The sequence below is a fragment of the Betta splendens genome, chromosome 2, assembly GCF_900634795.4.
Source record: "Betta splendens chromosome 2, fBetSpl5.4, whole genome shotgun sequence".
Lineage (NCBI taxonomy): Eukaryota > Metazoa > Chordata > Actinopteri > Anabantiformes > Osphronemidae > Betta > Betta splendens.
Window position 1 is genome coordinate 26,999,985 of NC_040882.2, and position 17,283 is coordinate 27,017,267.

The 17,283-nt window shown below is 43.2% G+C and overlaps 2 long non-coding RNA genes across 2 annotated transcripts; both read left to right on the plus strand.

Annotated features, from left to right (window-relative positions):
• The first annotated feature begins 227 nt into the window (after positions 1-227).
• Positions 228-2,920, plus strand: LOC129605061 (uncharacterized). The gene is made up of 3 exons (XR_008696551.1): positions 228-774; positions 2,293-2,394; positions 2,649-2,920. It is a non-coding gene; the product is annotated as an uncharacterized LOC129605061 (long non-coding RNA).
• Positions 2,921-3,052: 132 nt separating this feature from the next.
• On the plus strand, positions 3,053-9,981 carry LOC129605075 (uncharacterized). The gene is made up of 2 exons (XR_008696566.1): positions 3,053-4,470; positions 4,796-9,981. It is a non-coding gene; the product is annotated as an uncharacterized LOC129605075 (long non-coding RNA).
• The last annotated feature ends 7,302 nt before the right edge of the window (positions 9,982-17,283 follow it).

The window sequence follows — 17,283 nt, forward strand, 5'->3', positions numbered from 1 at the left end:
AGGCAAAACAAGATCGGAAACACGGGTCGGGGCAAGAACAAAAACGTAGGATGACGGTGAATGCACGCGAACATGAACTAAACAATCTGACGAGGTACTGGGGTGAGAGCTGATGCTTAGATGCTAGGTGACTGATTATTGATGAAGTGCAGGTGTGGATAATGACCGATAGGAGCAGGGAACAGCTGAGACATGACGTAACCAGGAAGTCCTTTTAAAGGGCAAAATCCACTTTTTAGACATTTTGGAGCGTTCCTATGACTCTATGGGTCACATATACACACACTGAGCACGGTAGAAATGCATTTCCTGCTTTTTTCACATTTTGAAAACGTAAATTTTCTCATCCAATGAAAACAGACCACGACCTACTCTGAGGCCGTGTCCCAGTTGTCGTCACCTTGGTCGGAAGTCCTCCCTGTAAATCCTGAACCACCACCCCCACAATGATCCCGAACCAAAACTGGACTTCCGCCATTTCCCCCCTCTCACTCACCGTGAACAGACCAGCACGGCAGCGCCCAAGTCCTCCCATAGAAATAGTTCGGTTCTTGGGTGTTCTAACCAACACCAAAGTCTATTCACTTTACCAAGGGATCAACAAGTGAGGATTTGTGGGTCACTTTTATTTTTAACGGACGGGTGCCAGAAACACTGCCTCAGCATTTATACGTATGTGCATTTCAAACGAGGGTGCGTACAATGCTGGATTTGTTTCACGGCTCCTGTTGGAAAAAAGGACCTATTCCTAAAGTCCGTCATCCACTCACTGAAGTAAGTACATGCTTGATATTTATAATGTTTTAAAATGTTAGTTTGTCCGTTTAAAATGTAGTAACCTATGTGTGAGTCAAGTTACTAGCTAGCTATGCTAACGGCTACAGCCATTCGACCGAGCCTTTGTCCCCTTCAAATGTGCTCATGTGGGCTCCTGCAGCCACACACCTGTGTGGAGAAAAGCTAATGACTAACGGCATCGAGCGGCTACAGGCAGGGAGCGGTGGGTCTAGCTCGCTGTAGTAAGTACGTGCTTGATACTTAATATGTTGGTTGGTCTGTTTAATATGTAGTAACCCACATGTGAGACAAGCTAATGACTATCGCCCTTCCAGCGGCGACAGACAGGAAGCGGTGGGTCTAGCTCGCTGTAGTAAGTTTGTGCTTGATACTTGTGATATCTAAATATGTTAGTTGGGTCTGTTTAAAATGCAGTAACCCACATGTGAGACAAGCTAATCGCTAGCGTTGCTAACGGCTACAGTGAGTCAACCGAGCCTTTGTCCCTTTCAAATGTGCTACTCTGAGTTGGTGCAACCACACACCTGTGTGGGGAACAGCTAATAGCGATGGGCCTTCGATCGGCGACAGGCAGGAAGCGGTGGATCGAGCTTTTGTCCTGTTGACGTGCTGCCGCTCCTGTTTTGTGTGTTGCGTTAGCCGTTAGCATGTCTTTAGGCCTTTGCACTTTAGAGCTACAGCTGGTCGATCGCTACAAAAAGAACCTGCAGATGAACACGGTTATGTTTGTTATTACCCCGTCCTGTGTCACAGCCTAAATCAACTTGTGATTTGGGGTTATGTCATTGTTCTATCAAATTCTAACATGATTAGTTGGAATGATTACTGTGTTGTGTTGCAAGCTTAGTTGCTAATTAGTCACATCTCTACAATACCTGCTGCTTATCTGGTCAGTTACCTATAGCTTGTACCATAGCCATTATATTTGTAGGACGATTACAATTTACAGTAAATGTAACTGTTGGAGAAAATATATTTTAATCTATTATTCATCTCATTTATTATATTCATCTAATCATTTATATGTATATGTACATTTTCCATTTATGGTTTGCATTTGCTGTGCCTCATAACCCCATTGACAGGTGCACAGACTTCTAACCACAGGTTTTCAAGTATTGTCATATATGAAGAACAATTTTGTCACATTTGCCATTTGCTCTGTGCTCCTACGCAGGCGTAGGGGTTCAAAACCACAAGAGGGGTTGGAGGAGTACTGCTATGCCTAATGTGTGTGTTTCTGCATGTTCAGCGATGATGTGATGATGGAGGCGTGTACAAGCTTCAATAAAATGTTGTGCTTTGGGGAAGTTCGTTGGAGTTGGTTGGTCTCTGAGTGAAGCGCTTACAACGCTAAGATCTCAGGCAAACTCCCCTTGGCCAAGTAAAATCTCTGGTTGGCTCTCAGTGTGCTATATTGTTCTCGTCTCTGTGTGTATCAGTGCTGTTGTGGTATTTTCAGACCCAACAGTAACAGTCTTTTCTATACTGTAGGAGGGCAAATCCCAGTTGCCCACATGCAAGGAGGCTGTCAAACAGAGAAATCACTGCAGACTGTTGGTACACCGACATCTGCTGCCCAGCTCAGGAGTAAAGGTATGTAAGTTTGTATGTACCAACAGTAAGATAGGCAATAGAAGATTTTAATTGGTATATACTGTTTAGATTTTATATTTGAATTGTAACAACTGTTTATCTGTTGTTTTAGCACAGACAGGCCTGTCCTCTTGTTTGGTTTAATTTTTTGTCTGGTATTGTGTGTTCTTACATTAGAGAAGGTTTTGACCTACATAATAATGAACATTTCACTAATCTACAATTCTGATTGCACTACCTTTTGTTTTGATGAGGTGATGGTGAGGACAGCCACAGCTTCCATCTGGTAGAGGACTGCTTCCGCTCAGTCTTCCAAATAGTGATGAGAACAAGGATCACCACATCTCCCTGTTTACCCTACTTTCATGCATTTCGTCTGCAGGGCCCTGCAAAAGCTTCTGTCCTCAAACCCCCAGACTTCTTAATTAACTCAGTAACCTATACATTGCACATTGGAGTGTGAAGGTAACAGTTTGTTCTAGCTTTGGAGTAGTGGTGTATTTTTTAGGTTTACAATAAAGTTGGCTTTAACTATTATGTATTTCACTGAACTCTGTTTCTGAAGGGAAAACACTTTTATTTAGGAAATCATAGTATTGAAATTACATGTTTTTCTTTTTCTAATATGGTAAGCTATAAAGTTGAAGCGGTGTAATGGAAAAATTTTACCTTAGTGCTGTTTCTTATCCAACACTCTCGTCATGTGCTGGTTAGGTGCAATACTGAACTGAACATTCTTACACAAACAATTAATCTCTTGTGCTGACGTACATCAAGTCTAAACATTTGATGTTCCATTTGACTGACTAATAATTTATGATATATGTTTGTCTTTTACACCCGGACTCTGGCTCCTTCCTATCTGACTCCCCACCAGACCCAAGGCTGTTAAAGCGAATGCATCTTGTCTTGGAAGCTCGGTGTTCCTTCCTTTTGGATAACAAGACATGACGATGCAGAAGTGAGAAAGCAAACATTCTCACTCACAGCGAGATAAGGTGGTGCAAACAATTCCATTGCTGCAGAGAGACATTCCACAAAGCGCCAGAGAAAGGGGTTAAAAGGCAGAAGCAACTTGAGGATCGCGGGCTCTTTGCATCACACCTTCGTGGTGTGTGCACTGATCTCCCCAGCTGGTTTTTGGTTTGTTGATGTGCACGATCAACATCCATGCTTTTTATTTGCTTTCCCCATTATTTTTATTTTCTTTATTATTTCAATAAATCGCACAAAAGGACAACTCTCTCTCATCTGCTTCTTTATGGAAAATTTCCACCACAGAAATTGGCGTCTACGAACAGGATCCGCTGCAGGTCGTCTGGACGGTGTGACCAGGGACGATAGTCCTGAGGACTAGGGTCGCTCAGCCTCCAAACCTCTACAGACATTCAGAGCTGGGAGGACTGCTCACCCGTCTGGATCGCCTCTGACGAGATCCACGAACTCAGATTCAAACTCAAATCCTAATTTGGCTCGGCTCGGTGAGAGAGATTCCTTTTAATTTGGGAAAAAACAAAAAGAAAATATAACTAGGACTAGAGATAATAATATTTCTAAAACGACTATGTGGCTGAAAACATCTAAAATATAATAATTAGGACCAAACAATTTTTTTTTTTAATTAAAAAATTTAATATTCAGGTAAAATGAATTAGGTCAAAGTCTGCCCTGGTGGTCGAGACGGTGGTTGCTAAGGGTTGGCTCGTGGGACCGAGCTTGTTTTGTCTGTACTGAGGATACAGACCAGTGTGCAGATCTGAGCGCAGTCCAAAGGGAGTGGACAAGAAATAAAAGACGGCTTCTGAAATACGGAGCGCGTTTGCAGGGGGAAGTGGTTTTGAGATACGAGGGACCCGGGTCTTAGAGGGGCCTGACGGTGAGGGACCACTTCCGAGAACCCTGTCGCTGATCTGAGCGGTTCCCTTTCTACGGAGACGTCCGTGGAAGAGAAATTTCGAAAAAAGGTTCCGGCCTGAACACATAAAAATCTAAGGCAGGAAACCGCTGGGACTCTGAAAGATGGGTTCGGGGCGATCTAAGTCTCCACCACCAGACTGCAGCATTACAAAAGTAAAAGTAATTAAAAGTAAAAGGTAAATATGGTTATTAGTGTGTTTCATGTTTCCATGAGTGGGAAACTGGTTATAGGTTCAAAAGGAGAATTACGTAGTGTAAAAGACATATGCACCTTTAAAAGATTTGAAAGAGCAAAACATCAAAACTAAAGCCCTAAAAGAAACAAAAGAGTGATGAGAGTAACAGAAAAAAAAAAAAAAAAAAAAAAAGGAGATAACAACTCTGGGGAAGAATTGTTTGCACTCTCCCACACCACACGCACACCACACACACATCATGTCCAGATCAAATGCTCCCACTGTTTCTGCTCTCTATTCTAATGCAGAACTGAGCGCGATGAGGGTAAATCCGGATCTGGACTCCTTTCCCACCATCAGCAGAAGAACCGAAGGAGAAGAAGCGCCAACCAACAACCAGAACAGGGTGGAAGCTCTGACACCACAGCAGCTGGAGGACACAGACCACAGCATGGACGCCTCAACGACTCCCACAACGTCTGCAGCCATCACGTTCTGGGCTCATCAGATGAACCAGCTACTACAAGCGTGTGTGTCTGACACAGACACCTGCTTATGACAATCAGCAAAGGAAAACAAGGACAGAGCAACAGCAGAGAAGACGTGCTCTGACACAGACACTGGTTGAAACAACAGGAGAGGCTTCAGACGTGATCGGCCCAATAGAGCTGCATCTGAGGATCCAGGAAAGGTCTGTCATCGAGGAACAACTGTCCCATTGAAAGGCTTCACCCGCTGGCGCTCACATCAGACTGATGGTTGGGGAAGGAGGAAGGTGACGGTTCCTTTTCACGTGACGTACAAGACGGTACCGCAAACACACACACACATTCATACACGCAATGAAGAAACACGCTTACAGCTGATACACGCTCAAATTCATGTTCATGCTTATCTGCTCGCAATGAAGAATCGCTTTTTGCTTAAAAAAATCCCACAGAGTGATTTTAAAATGATGACAAACAGCTAAATGACAATTGCTGCATGACTTTACAGTCTGATGGGTTCAAACTATTTTAACTTGCAACAAATTCAGTAATAAAATCCTCTATGTTTCTAAAAGGGTTTGTGCACAATATAGGTTTGTCTGGCCAGACTAGAAGACTATAGGAAACAAAACAGACTATAGAGAAAACAAAACAGACGGTAGAAAAAGAAACAAAAAACAGACTATAGGAAGACTGAGACTGACTGAAACAGACTATTAATGACTATTAAAGGGAAGACGACTATTAGAGAGAAGTAATAATAATTACTGTACGTACCAGACTATTAAAGAAAAACTAATTCTTTCACTGTCTTGTGCAACATCTGACAGCAAGACACCTTAACATTCATTTTTGCTTTCAAATTTATGCCCAGTTAAATTTTTAGGAAGAGATCTCGTGTAGTTTAGATAATTGATTGATTTCCACTCCAGACGGAGTGCAGGTTACATCTACAGACATTCTAAATAATCCCTCTTTTGTTGGTGTTAACTTCAGCTCAGCTGTGCTCCTATCATTGGCTGCTGAGGGGGGGCTGTAACTGAGGCCCTCACACAGGCTGCATCACAGCTTGTTTATGATTTCACACACACACACAAACTGACCTCAACTTTCCTCTTTTGGGATGAACACAGGTCTGCGCTTGCGATTTCTCTTACTAACGAACAAAAAGATTTTTGATGTTTATTCTACAGTTCCACACGTCCCTCTGTGAAAACATGATGGAGACAGATGCAGGACGTGGGTCCTTTCGTGAACAGATGTCAACGGGGTGGAGACTGGTGAACGACTTCCGACCCCGTGTGATGTATTCAACTACTTTGCATACTTTTAGAAAACTTTTTTTTATTCTGCCTGTCATGTGCAGCAAACAGTGAACTGGGAACCTCCACATTCTAATGACACACTACATGTTTTTATTTTCATTTCAGAGGACGCTCTGACCCAACACTCAGCCTTACAGGAAGCCCTGCTTCCCTGTGGCTCACACACAGACATGATGTAGGTTCGATCAGAGGATGTGAACCAGTGGTCATCACACCTAAATCTGACCACAGACCATGTAAACAACAACACCCTCTTAAAGGAGCCATAGATGGTGTTACTGCAGACACCACTAAGCTACTGAAACATTGGATGCTACAGGCCACAAAGAGAGCCTGTTTAAATTACGCTTTGTTCAGACAAAGGTTATTTTTCTGGGTCATTGTAATTACAGCTGATGGCAAATCCATCTCACCCAACTGAGTTAAAGCAATTTGAAACCTGCCTAAACCGTGCACGTAAAAACAGCTGATGTTTTTTCTAGGTCTTTGTTCTTATTGTAGGACCTTCAGTCCTAACTTTACCTTCTCTGAGGTCCCACTCAGGGTTCTGATGCAGACGTCTTCATCGTCCACTTCTTGTCTCACGTGGACGTCTGAGGCTGAACAACGTTCACTGACCTCATGCTTGCTCTTCAGTCGGCTCCTACTTTGGGTCTTCCTGATCTGACCCTACGCGACCTTTCACTCAAACAGTGGATGAGAGATCAGGTTGTACGACTTCTGTTCTTTGTCCTCATACTGTGTCTTTGATTCTTTTGGAAAACATCACATCTTTCTACAGCCCGATGGCTTAGATGCAACACCACCTTGCTCAACATGCTGAACGTTACTATCAAGAGGCCGTCTTGAAGTCTGGCTCTTTGCTAAGACACTACTCTGCTCAGGCTGCAGAGTTGATCACATTGACTGAAGCTAGTAAACGAGCAGAAGGAGAGTCTGTTACCATCTACATGGACTCCACAGACGCTCTGTGGAAGCATAGGAAGCTTTTTTGAAGTCTAATTGCAAACCTATCTCACATCATGATTAGGTTCTGCTTTGCTGGACGCTGTCCTGCCACCTACAGCTAATGCTGTTTTTACATCATCAGTGACGACTTTGTTTCTGCCGACATGCAGCTGCAGACGCTGCTGCGAAGGACGACAACCCCTCCCTCTCCTGATCCTCGTTTCCTCTCCTCATCCTTGTTCCCTCTCTCCAACTCTCTCTATCCTTTCCTTCCTTTCTTCCTCTCTCCCTGTGCTTTAAACATTTTCTACCTCGCAGGAACGCAGACTCTGGCTGACAAATGGTTCCACCTGTAGCCTTGGAGTCTGGTTTGGGCCTGATGACACGCCGTGCCGCCCAAACACCTTTTCCCCATAATTCAGATTTCCCAACAGGTGAAAGCAGGCGACAGGACCATTACACCATCCAACCAGGAGACTGGGTGATCGTTAAGGAGTTCAGGAGGAAGCACTGGGACTCCAAACGGTGGCGAGGCCACTTCCAGGTCCTTCTGACGACCCACACGGCTGTAAAGATCGCAGAGAGAGCGACTTGGATCCACTCCACTGCAAGAAGGTCCCGGATCCAACAGACGACCCTCCATCTACATCTACACCACACAAGAAAACCACCACTGACGAAAAGAATTGAGAAGAACGACCCTCGCTGTGCTCACACACGCACTGAGGCGAGGCTGCGTTGACCGTTCAGCTAAAGGTGTGAGCCAAGCGCCGCCTAAAGCTGCGCCGGTGAATCACACTATCAGACCATACATCTACACACACGCTCCTGAGAAAACACACACACGAGCAGCCTTGAGTTGCCGACGCTGGACGACGTGTAGACTCTTCACATCACGGGAGTGACAGTGACTCAGACGACATTGGGAGGAAACCTGGCGGTGATAACGAATCCCAAGTGTCTCTGTGATCAGCTGATCACAACCTGAAGAACCCCAACGAACAATCAATACAACACACAGGTTGGAAACAATCTAACGCTACTGTTCAACAGGACGAAGCAGATTGTTACAAGACATCAATTGTAACCTCGTTGCGTTAGACATTTTATGTTACTCTGATTATTGCCTTGATCATATGATGTTTTCATATAACTTTGCACACTACTTTTGAATGAGAAAATTTCACATAATTCACAACACTGAGTTTAAATATCCTAAAGTTGACTTGGTGTTTAATTTGCTCACAATCACTTTATTCACTGCTACAATTAGTTTTATCCTTCATCTACAGATGAAAGACAACACAAGCGGAAAAACGCATCATCATTCTGGTTAAATCCCTGAATCTCGTATTCGCTCTAGGCCCAAATGTACAATTAAAGATCCGAAAGCATGAAATCTATCTGAAGATTATATGATACCGAACCCCACCGGAAACCTATGGCTATCATACATTAATTGTCTTTATTACATTACAATTGAATGGCCGTAGACACGTTGTTAGCAGAGGAAAGAGACGTTTGTGTTATGTTTGGAGAGGCATGTTGTACTTACATCCTGAATAACACTGATTCTAATGGTATTGTGGCGAAGGCGCTACACGGCCTTCAGAATCTCAGCTAACTCTGGTATAGGTTCTTTCCCTTGGAATTGGCTAGACGAAATGTCTGGAAAATGGAAATCTGTCCTCATGTCCACAGCTGTTTCCTTTATCATTGAGATGGCTGTGATTCTCTTGTTTGGTTTTTGCGTTATCCCACTGGTTAAAGGTCTCATCATGCGTGCGACCTCAGCAACACTCTCGTATCAAATGACACAATGAACTATGTTCAAAAACCCCAACTCTAATTCACGTAATGACTTTGACGATGGCTATCTGATCACAAAATATAATCTGGTACAAATATGATTATGGACTTATTTTCTTCACATGCTCATACAGAGGTTATTCTTGTTTAACTACCCACCAAAACAGTTCCCAACCTTTTATCCCTAAGTTACTTGCATTTTATGTGAAGGTGTATTTTTGAATTTTGACTTAATACACTCACTGTTTCATTTGTAAGGGTTGTTACTACAAAATGCAATGTTTGAAAAATTTTATTATTTTAGTGTTTGATTAATGTGTAATCAAAAGGGGGGAATGTAATGGAAAAATTTTACCTTAGTGCTGTTTCTTATCCAACACTCTCGTCATGTGCTGGTTAGGTGCAATACTGAACTGAACATTCTTACACAAACAATTAATCTCTTGTGCTGACGTACATCAAGTCTAAACATTTGATGTTCCATTTGACTGACTAATAATTTATGATATATGTTTGTCTTTTACACCCGGACTCTGGCTCCTTCCTATCTGACTCTCCACCAGACCCAAGGCTGTTAAAGCGAATGCATCTTGTCTTGGAAGCTCGGTGTTCCTTCCTTTGGATAACAAGACATGACGATGCAGAAGTGAGAAAGCAAACATTCTCACTCACAGCGAGATAAGGTGGTGCAAACAATTCCATTGCTGCAGAGAGACATTCCACCAGAGCCACAGAAAGGGGTTAAAAGGCAGAAGCAACGCGAGGATCGTGGGCTCTTTGCATCACACCTTCGTGGTGTGTGCACTGATCTCCCCAGCTGGTTTTTGGTTTGTTGATGTGCACGATCAACATCCATGCTTTTTATTTGCTTTCCCCATTATTTTTATTTTCTTTATTATTTCAATAAATCGCACAAAAGGACAACTCTCTCTCATCTGCTTCTTTATGGAAAATTTCCACCACAAGCGGCCATAAATAAAACTCATATAAATTATATATAAATAAAGTTAAAAAATTCTTAATGAGTGTTGCACTCACAAAAAACACATTTTTACTCAAATGGTAAAGGAGTTATTCTACAGGTGGTCTACATCAATCATACTATGAGTGTTTTAGTGTTTTATCCATCAGGAAACTGCCTTCATCTACAACCCAAGCATGAAGTGATGGCAACTCAGATTCTTCACCCTAGGAATCCTCAGCACCAGCCCACTAGCCTCTGTAGACTAGATACCTGTAACAACTTCAGATACAGAGACATATTACTGTCAGATTTATCAAGAATGACAAAAAACATAATTAAAAGCAGTAAAAATACGTTAGGTCAATATATAATTTGAACCAATGCTTTTTGTTCCCAGGAAGGTCATGCAGTGATTGCTCTAAATATTAATGCACATTTTTTAAATAAAATTATGTCGGAGCAGCAGCACAAGTAAGACAAAAACAGTGAAATGTGTAAATGTAAAATGTATTTATATTGTTTCAGCTATGCTCTCAAACTTATTTATCTGTATAATGTAAGCTAAAGTAGTGTTTTCTATCGAGAGTTTTCCAGGTAAGTCGTGTTGTGAATATTGAAGCTGCACACGCCATTTAGCATAAGCATTAGCAACCGCTAGTCACTTTGCAAATTACATAAATCAATTAAATTGAAGTAAATGCGACATTACCAATGAGACACATCTTGCATCAGCCGAAATGTGGCGACTTCAACAGCCTCCTCTTCAGCTTCAGGGTCAGATTCGGGATCGTAGACGTATGGTTCTACTACGCTACGAACCAGCTGGCTAATGTCGTGCAGTCCTGTAGCGGGTCTTCTTCTTCTGTGGAGGATTGCGGTGGATTGCATTCTCAATGTCGCACTACTGCCACCTATTGTATTCTAACCGTGCGGTGGCTCGTATCCATGGAGCCAATTTAAAAAAAAAAAAAAACAACAACAAAAAAGGTATGCGCTTCCGCACAGAGGTGTGGCGAGCAGCTTCGCTTGCGACACGCCCAGAAAACAGCGTTTGCTGATGGGGAGTGAAAACCACACATTGACAGGGGCAGTGTGGACGATCTACAGGGTTTTATGGGATGAAAATTTACAGAGACCTTACTGAGACATTAAAGTCTAATATTTTTTAGAATGAAAAGTATGATATGACTCCTTTAAAGTAATGGCGGAAATAAACCCAAGACGTGACAGTAAACAACAGCTGTGGAGTGAGTGGCAGGAAGTCCTTCAAAATAAAACCCGAGAATAGAACCAGACAATACCGAGAGTAAAGAACTCAAAATAGAACAAGGAGCAGGACCAGAGACTGTGACAGTTGGCAAAAAGACACAGGAATAAAACTACTGAAAATTCAAATTACTTTTCAAATTAAAATCTATCTGAAACTATAAAAGTTTGGTAATTTACAGGATAAACACCACACTTAGTTCATAGGGTGTTTACTTATTTAACTTTGTCATCAAAATAAGTAACTGCAAATAAATTTTTAGTTAAAGCAAAAAGTTTAAAATACAACTCACTTTTTGTCTCATCAAGATCACATCCAGGGTGACTTTCTGCTATGAGCACCAACTGGCTCAACTCAGGTGTTAAAGTGAGCTGCTTGGCCTCTTATATTTGGTTTGAAGAACATGTCCCATATCTGGAGCAGCCTGGACGATGTCTCCTCATCAAATAGGAGAGTAAAATCTTGATCCACCTTTAAGAAAAAAAGTTATCAGACTATACACTCTTTATTTTTAAGCCACTAAGAGCACACCATTCCAAACTTACCAAGCCTTTATTATTTAGGAATCTTGGGAAGATGGAGAGGATATCAGTACTTCTGTCTGCATCTTTAACAAACTTCTGTCTATGCTGAAAGGTCTCTCTCATCTTTTGTAAGATCAGAGACCTGTCTGTGGTGTGGTTAAGCAAAGACATTGCCTCTTGGTAAGCGTCTCCATCCAGTTGCCCTTGTAAGTTAGTAGGCCTATGGCACTCTGGGCCTTCTTTAGAACTACAGGGGACATCCTCAGCACTGTTTGGTGGCAAAGTAGTGCTTTGGCGAGACTTCCTTTGGACTGTTTTTAGACGCCAGGCGATGTATCCTGTGTTGCTTGTCGCATCATGTGTTCCTGAAAATTTGTTTGGATTATTTTAGGCTTATGTTCTCTCCCTAACATGATAATGTCTTACAAACAACTAAAGTGTCATAACATGCAAGAATGACATAAAGTGCCATGCAAATTATAACAGTATCACTTACATAGCCTTTTTTGAAATATGGATCCTTAAGGGAAGGAAACAGCATCACTATCCCAAGAGCATACTGTTCTCGGATAGCTTTAGCAGGAAGGTTCCTGACAGGAGCTATCAAATAAATAATCTATGTATGTGTGTGTATGTATACCACTCTATTCTCACCCTCCGTGGGTGGTCTCATCCACTTTCCAAGCTCGGGTCCTCTACCAGAGGCCAGGAAGCTTGAGGGTTCTGCGCAGTATGCTTGCTTTTCCCAGGCCTGCACTTTTCTGGACTGAGATGTCGGAAGTTTTTCCAGGGATCTGTTGTAGCCATTCCTCCAATTTGGGTGTCACTGCCCCCAGTGCTCCAATCACCACAGGCACCACTGTGGCCTTCACCTTCCAAGCCTTCTCCAGTTCTTCTCTGAGCCCTTGGTATTTCTCTAGTTTCTCATGTTCCTTTTTCCTGATGTTGCCATCGCTTGGTATTGCCACATCCACCACTACGGCTTTCCTCCACCTCCACTTTTCCTCCACCACCACAATGTCTGGTTGGTTTGCCATTACCATTCTGTCAGTCTGTATCTGGAAGTCCCACAGGATCTTGGCTCACTCGTTCTCTACCACCTTGGGAGGTGTTTCCCACTTTGACCTTGGGGTTTCCAGTCCAACTCCGCGCAGATGTTCCTGTATACTATGCCAGCCACTTGGTTATGGCGTTCCATGTATGCTTTCCCTGCCAGCATCTTACACCCTGCAGTTATGTGCTGGACCGTCTCTGGGGCCTCTTTGCACAGTCTACACCTTGGGTCTTGTCTGGTGTGGTAGATCTGGGCCTCTATGGCTCTGGTGCTCAGGGCCTGCTCCTGTGCAGCCAGGATGAGTGCCTCTGTGCTGTCCTTCAGCCCAGCCCTTTCAAGCCATTGGTAGGATTTGTTGAGATCAGCCACTTCAGTTATGTTCCGGTGGTACATCCCATGTAAGGGCTTGTCCTCCCATGATGGTCCCTCTTACAGCATCTCATCCTCTGTTCTTCACTGCCTGAGACATTCACTCAGCACGTCATCTGTCTGAGCCTTATCCTTGATGTACTTATGGATCTTGGATGTTTCATCCTGGATAGTGGCTCTCACGCTCACTAGTCCTCGGCCTCCTTCCTTGCGGCTAGCGTACAGTCTCAGGGTGCTGGATTTGGGGTGGAACCCTCCATGCATGGTGAGGAGCTTTCGTGTCTTAACATCTGTGGTCTGTATCTCTTCCTTTGGCCACCTTATTATTCCCGCAGGGTATCTGATCACTGGCAGGGCGTAGCTTTGTCAGGTCTTGGCCTTGTTTCCTGTTTTATTTTGTAACACTTCCGGTTTCTGTTCATCAGGGTAGTTTCCGCTTTTGTTTTGAAGGGACTTAGTTGTCATGTTTTTGGTTCCAGTTTCATTTCCTTTTTTATGTTGAAGGACTTCCGGATTTTGTTCATGTCACAGCTGTTCCCTGTCAGCTGTTCACCATGCACACCCTCTCAGATCAGTAATCAGCCACCCGGATTTAAGCACCAGTAGTCACCACAGTTATCCGCCAGATCGTTGCACGCATGTCACCTTCCAGCAGTTCCTGTTCAGCTTACCTCGTCTTCGACCCTGTTCCGAGTTCCCGACCCCCGTTTCCCGCCTGATCCTGACCGGTACCGTACTCTGTTTATTCTGTTGCCGAACCCTGCCTGTTAACTGGACGTGATTAAGCCTGCTCCCTCTGTGCAATCTTCGTGCTCACAAGTGTATGACCTGGACTGTCTGAGACTACAATTCCTGCATTAAAGCCCTTTTACTTATCCTCTCTCTGACGTTCCGTGACAAGCTTTTTATTGCCCGGGATTTGTTCTTGCCATTGAGCTGGCTTCTTAGGACTTGCCTTACTCGTTGGAGGTATTTGGCTTGTTGCCTGTTCAAGGTTGCCATTCGCCTGTGGTATTGGGTAGCAACCCGAAGATTTTATGGTCATTATATGCAACATTGCGTAAGAACCTCATTGGTTAATCGACAATTAAGGTAGCCTATTCAGTTCTGGTTTCGAGACGCCACCTGCGACTGTGCGTGTGTGCCCACTCAGTGGCCATTTCCCTAGCAGAGTTATTAAAGAGAACACCAAGAGAGCCCGCCCAAAAGATCTTTAAAAAGAGCTGGACTTCCCATCACTCGTCTTTAGTTGCTGGAGTGAACCTGAACTCAACGTGACGCTCCCCAGAAAAGTACTGTACACTGTTGGACACAGGCAGCACAGTTGCCATTATTTAAAAGAAAACTTGAAACCCTGATTTTCAATAGGGGCTGACCAAAACGACCTTGGGTAGTATTTAAAAATGAAGGGACACTCAGACTCCTCCATATTATCTATGCAGAGAAATTATTATTTATTCCTCTGCAAAAGTCCTCTGACACAGCTCAGAAGACTTTTTGCCATGTGCTCACAGACTACAACTAGTTCTTCCTATTTTTTTTCTGAACCTGCCCCAGCAACGGCTGGGCTGAGAGGGGGGCGGAGCTAAACGACAGGTCCAATTACTGCAGCTCACATGATTCGTCAGAGCGCAATGCATTCTGGGTGTTGCAGTTTCTGAGCCTATGCCAAACCATCTGTCGAGGCGTATTACGGGAGGAATAAGTGATAACTTCTCTGCATTGAAATTATGGACCAATCTGGGTTAGGGGTGGGCAATACTGCATGCTTTAATATCGATCCAATACAGATATCGATATCAGTGCTTTAGTTTTAGTGAATACAGCAAAAAGCTGTTACTTTGTACCATAATAGTCAAATACTGGCCAATATTTAGCTATTAATTACTGTTTATTTAAAGCATTTCCAGATGTATATTTACAGATTTTTAATAACTGAGCCTCAAAATAGTTTTTCAAAACATGTTTTTTACTTAACCTTTTCACAAAGCGTCGTACATGCAAGACTTCTGAACAAACAAATTTCAGACATATAAATTAAACCAGTGGTCGGTCTGTTTTGAGTCAAATAACTTAAACACAAGTGTGTCACTGTAATACTAAAGTGGCTGAGTGCAATACTTACTGTAAGGCAGGGTTGTCCAATCCTGCTCATCAAGGGCCACTGTCCTGGTTGTTTTTCAATTGTCCTTGCACTTACAGCTTTAGACTGGCTGAACACACCTAATGCAGGTGATCAGCAGTGAGTAGAGAAGGACGAGTTTGAAAGCAGGACAGTGACCTTTGAGGAGCAGGATAGGACACCACAGAATTAAGGTGAAAGACCAAAGTAAGGCCTTGTGAAAAAAATGACAGACTGAATGAGTTGGTTAATGACCAGGTGAACATGTAAATACATACGAGAAGTGAAAGTGAATGAATATCCAAAGGGGACTTAGTTGACTGCATGGCTAACATGAAACAACTTTTACTTACTGTTCTTACTTATAAAGTCCCATTCAAAGTCTATTAGTTTCTTTAGTAGACTGGAGACACAAGGTTTGAAGGAATCTTTTTCTTCTTCTTTCAGATGGGATTTTGCCTTGTGTAGCCTTGGTGTCCCCCTCAGGATTCATCCCGATGAACTGTCTGAAATACATTTGTGGGTGTCAAGAGTTAAAGTTCCATGCACATGCAAAATTCACTTTTTGGACATTCTGGTATGTTTATTTGACTCCCTGGGTCACATTAAGGCACTCCTGGTGTGTTAGAAGTATGCCCCCTACGTATTTCACATTTTTGAGAGTTTATCCAATCCGGTTCAAGAACCATCGTTTCAAATTTGGCGGACTGAATACGTCTGCATTCGCGCTGACCAATCACAGAACCAGCTTCGCCCCCCCTCCAGACAAACCTGGACCCCTAATTGTACCTGAAACATTTTGTTTCAGTCACTCCAGTCACAGACAAAAGAAGAAGTCACTCACTGCGCAGTCTAGCATAGGAGGTGGTGTGGTGGAAATTTTTCCATAAAGAAGCAGATGAGAGAGTTGTCCTTTTGTGCGATTTATTGAAATAATAAAGAAAGGATAAAATAAAAATAATGGGGAAAGCAAATAAAAAGCATGGATGTTGATCGTGCACATCAACAAACCAAAAACCAGCTGGGGAGATCAGTGCACACACCACGGAGGTGTGATGCAAAGAGCCCACGATCCTCAAGTTGCTTCTGCCTTTTAACCTTTGTCCCTGGACCTGGTGGAATCTCCTTATCACACTGTGGGTGAAGATGTTCATATTACACAGGGAATAAACAAGGCTACAGCCTTGGGTCTGGTGAGGCATCAGACAGAAAGGAGCCAGAGCCCAGGGTTAAAAGGCAGACTCAGGCCATGAACAATCGGTCACCTTGAGAGGGAGATAGATTGTCTGTCTGAGAATGTTCAATTCTGGGTCTAATCAACAAGTACAGAATGCATGGTCACTATACAGAGTCAGAAATGAACACAAAAGCATTAAAGTACAATTTTTCCATTACAGGTGGCGCTAATGCACCTTTCAGTTGGTTGCCACCCGCCATTTAAAGGACAAAAGAAGAAGTCACTCAGGTTGAAGAAGCGACCACTTGCTGCTTCCCCAAACGTAAGTACATGCTTGATTCTTATTTGATGTATGTACTCCAGAAGTTTCTCTGTTTATAATGTAGCTTCCCTCTTGTGTAAGGAATGCTAATTGCTAGAACCGTTGAATCTAACAGCTACAGCGACAGAGAGAGACAGTGTTGCAAGGTTGCTGCCACGCAATTTGGATGAGTCCAAGCCTCTCCAGCATTTGTCCGGTTCGAATCGTGATATATGGTACTGAGGTCATTCACTCAGCTCACATATTAGCTGCTAGCGCGATAGTAGCGCAGCTTTAGCGGCTAGCGTTAGCGGATAGCGGCAAGCGCTAGTAAGTTGTGAGAGTCAGCTGTGTTTCTAATTACTACAGAGTCTGTCGTGTGTCACGTCTTGGATCAACTTGCGCCATTACTTAGAAAGGACTTCCTCCTAAACGTCATATCACAGCT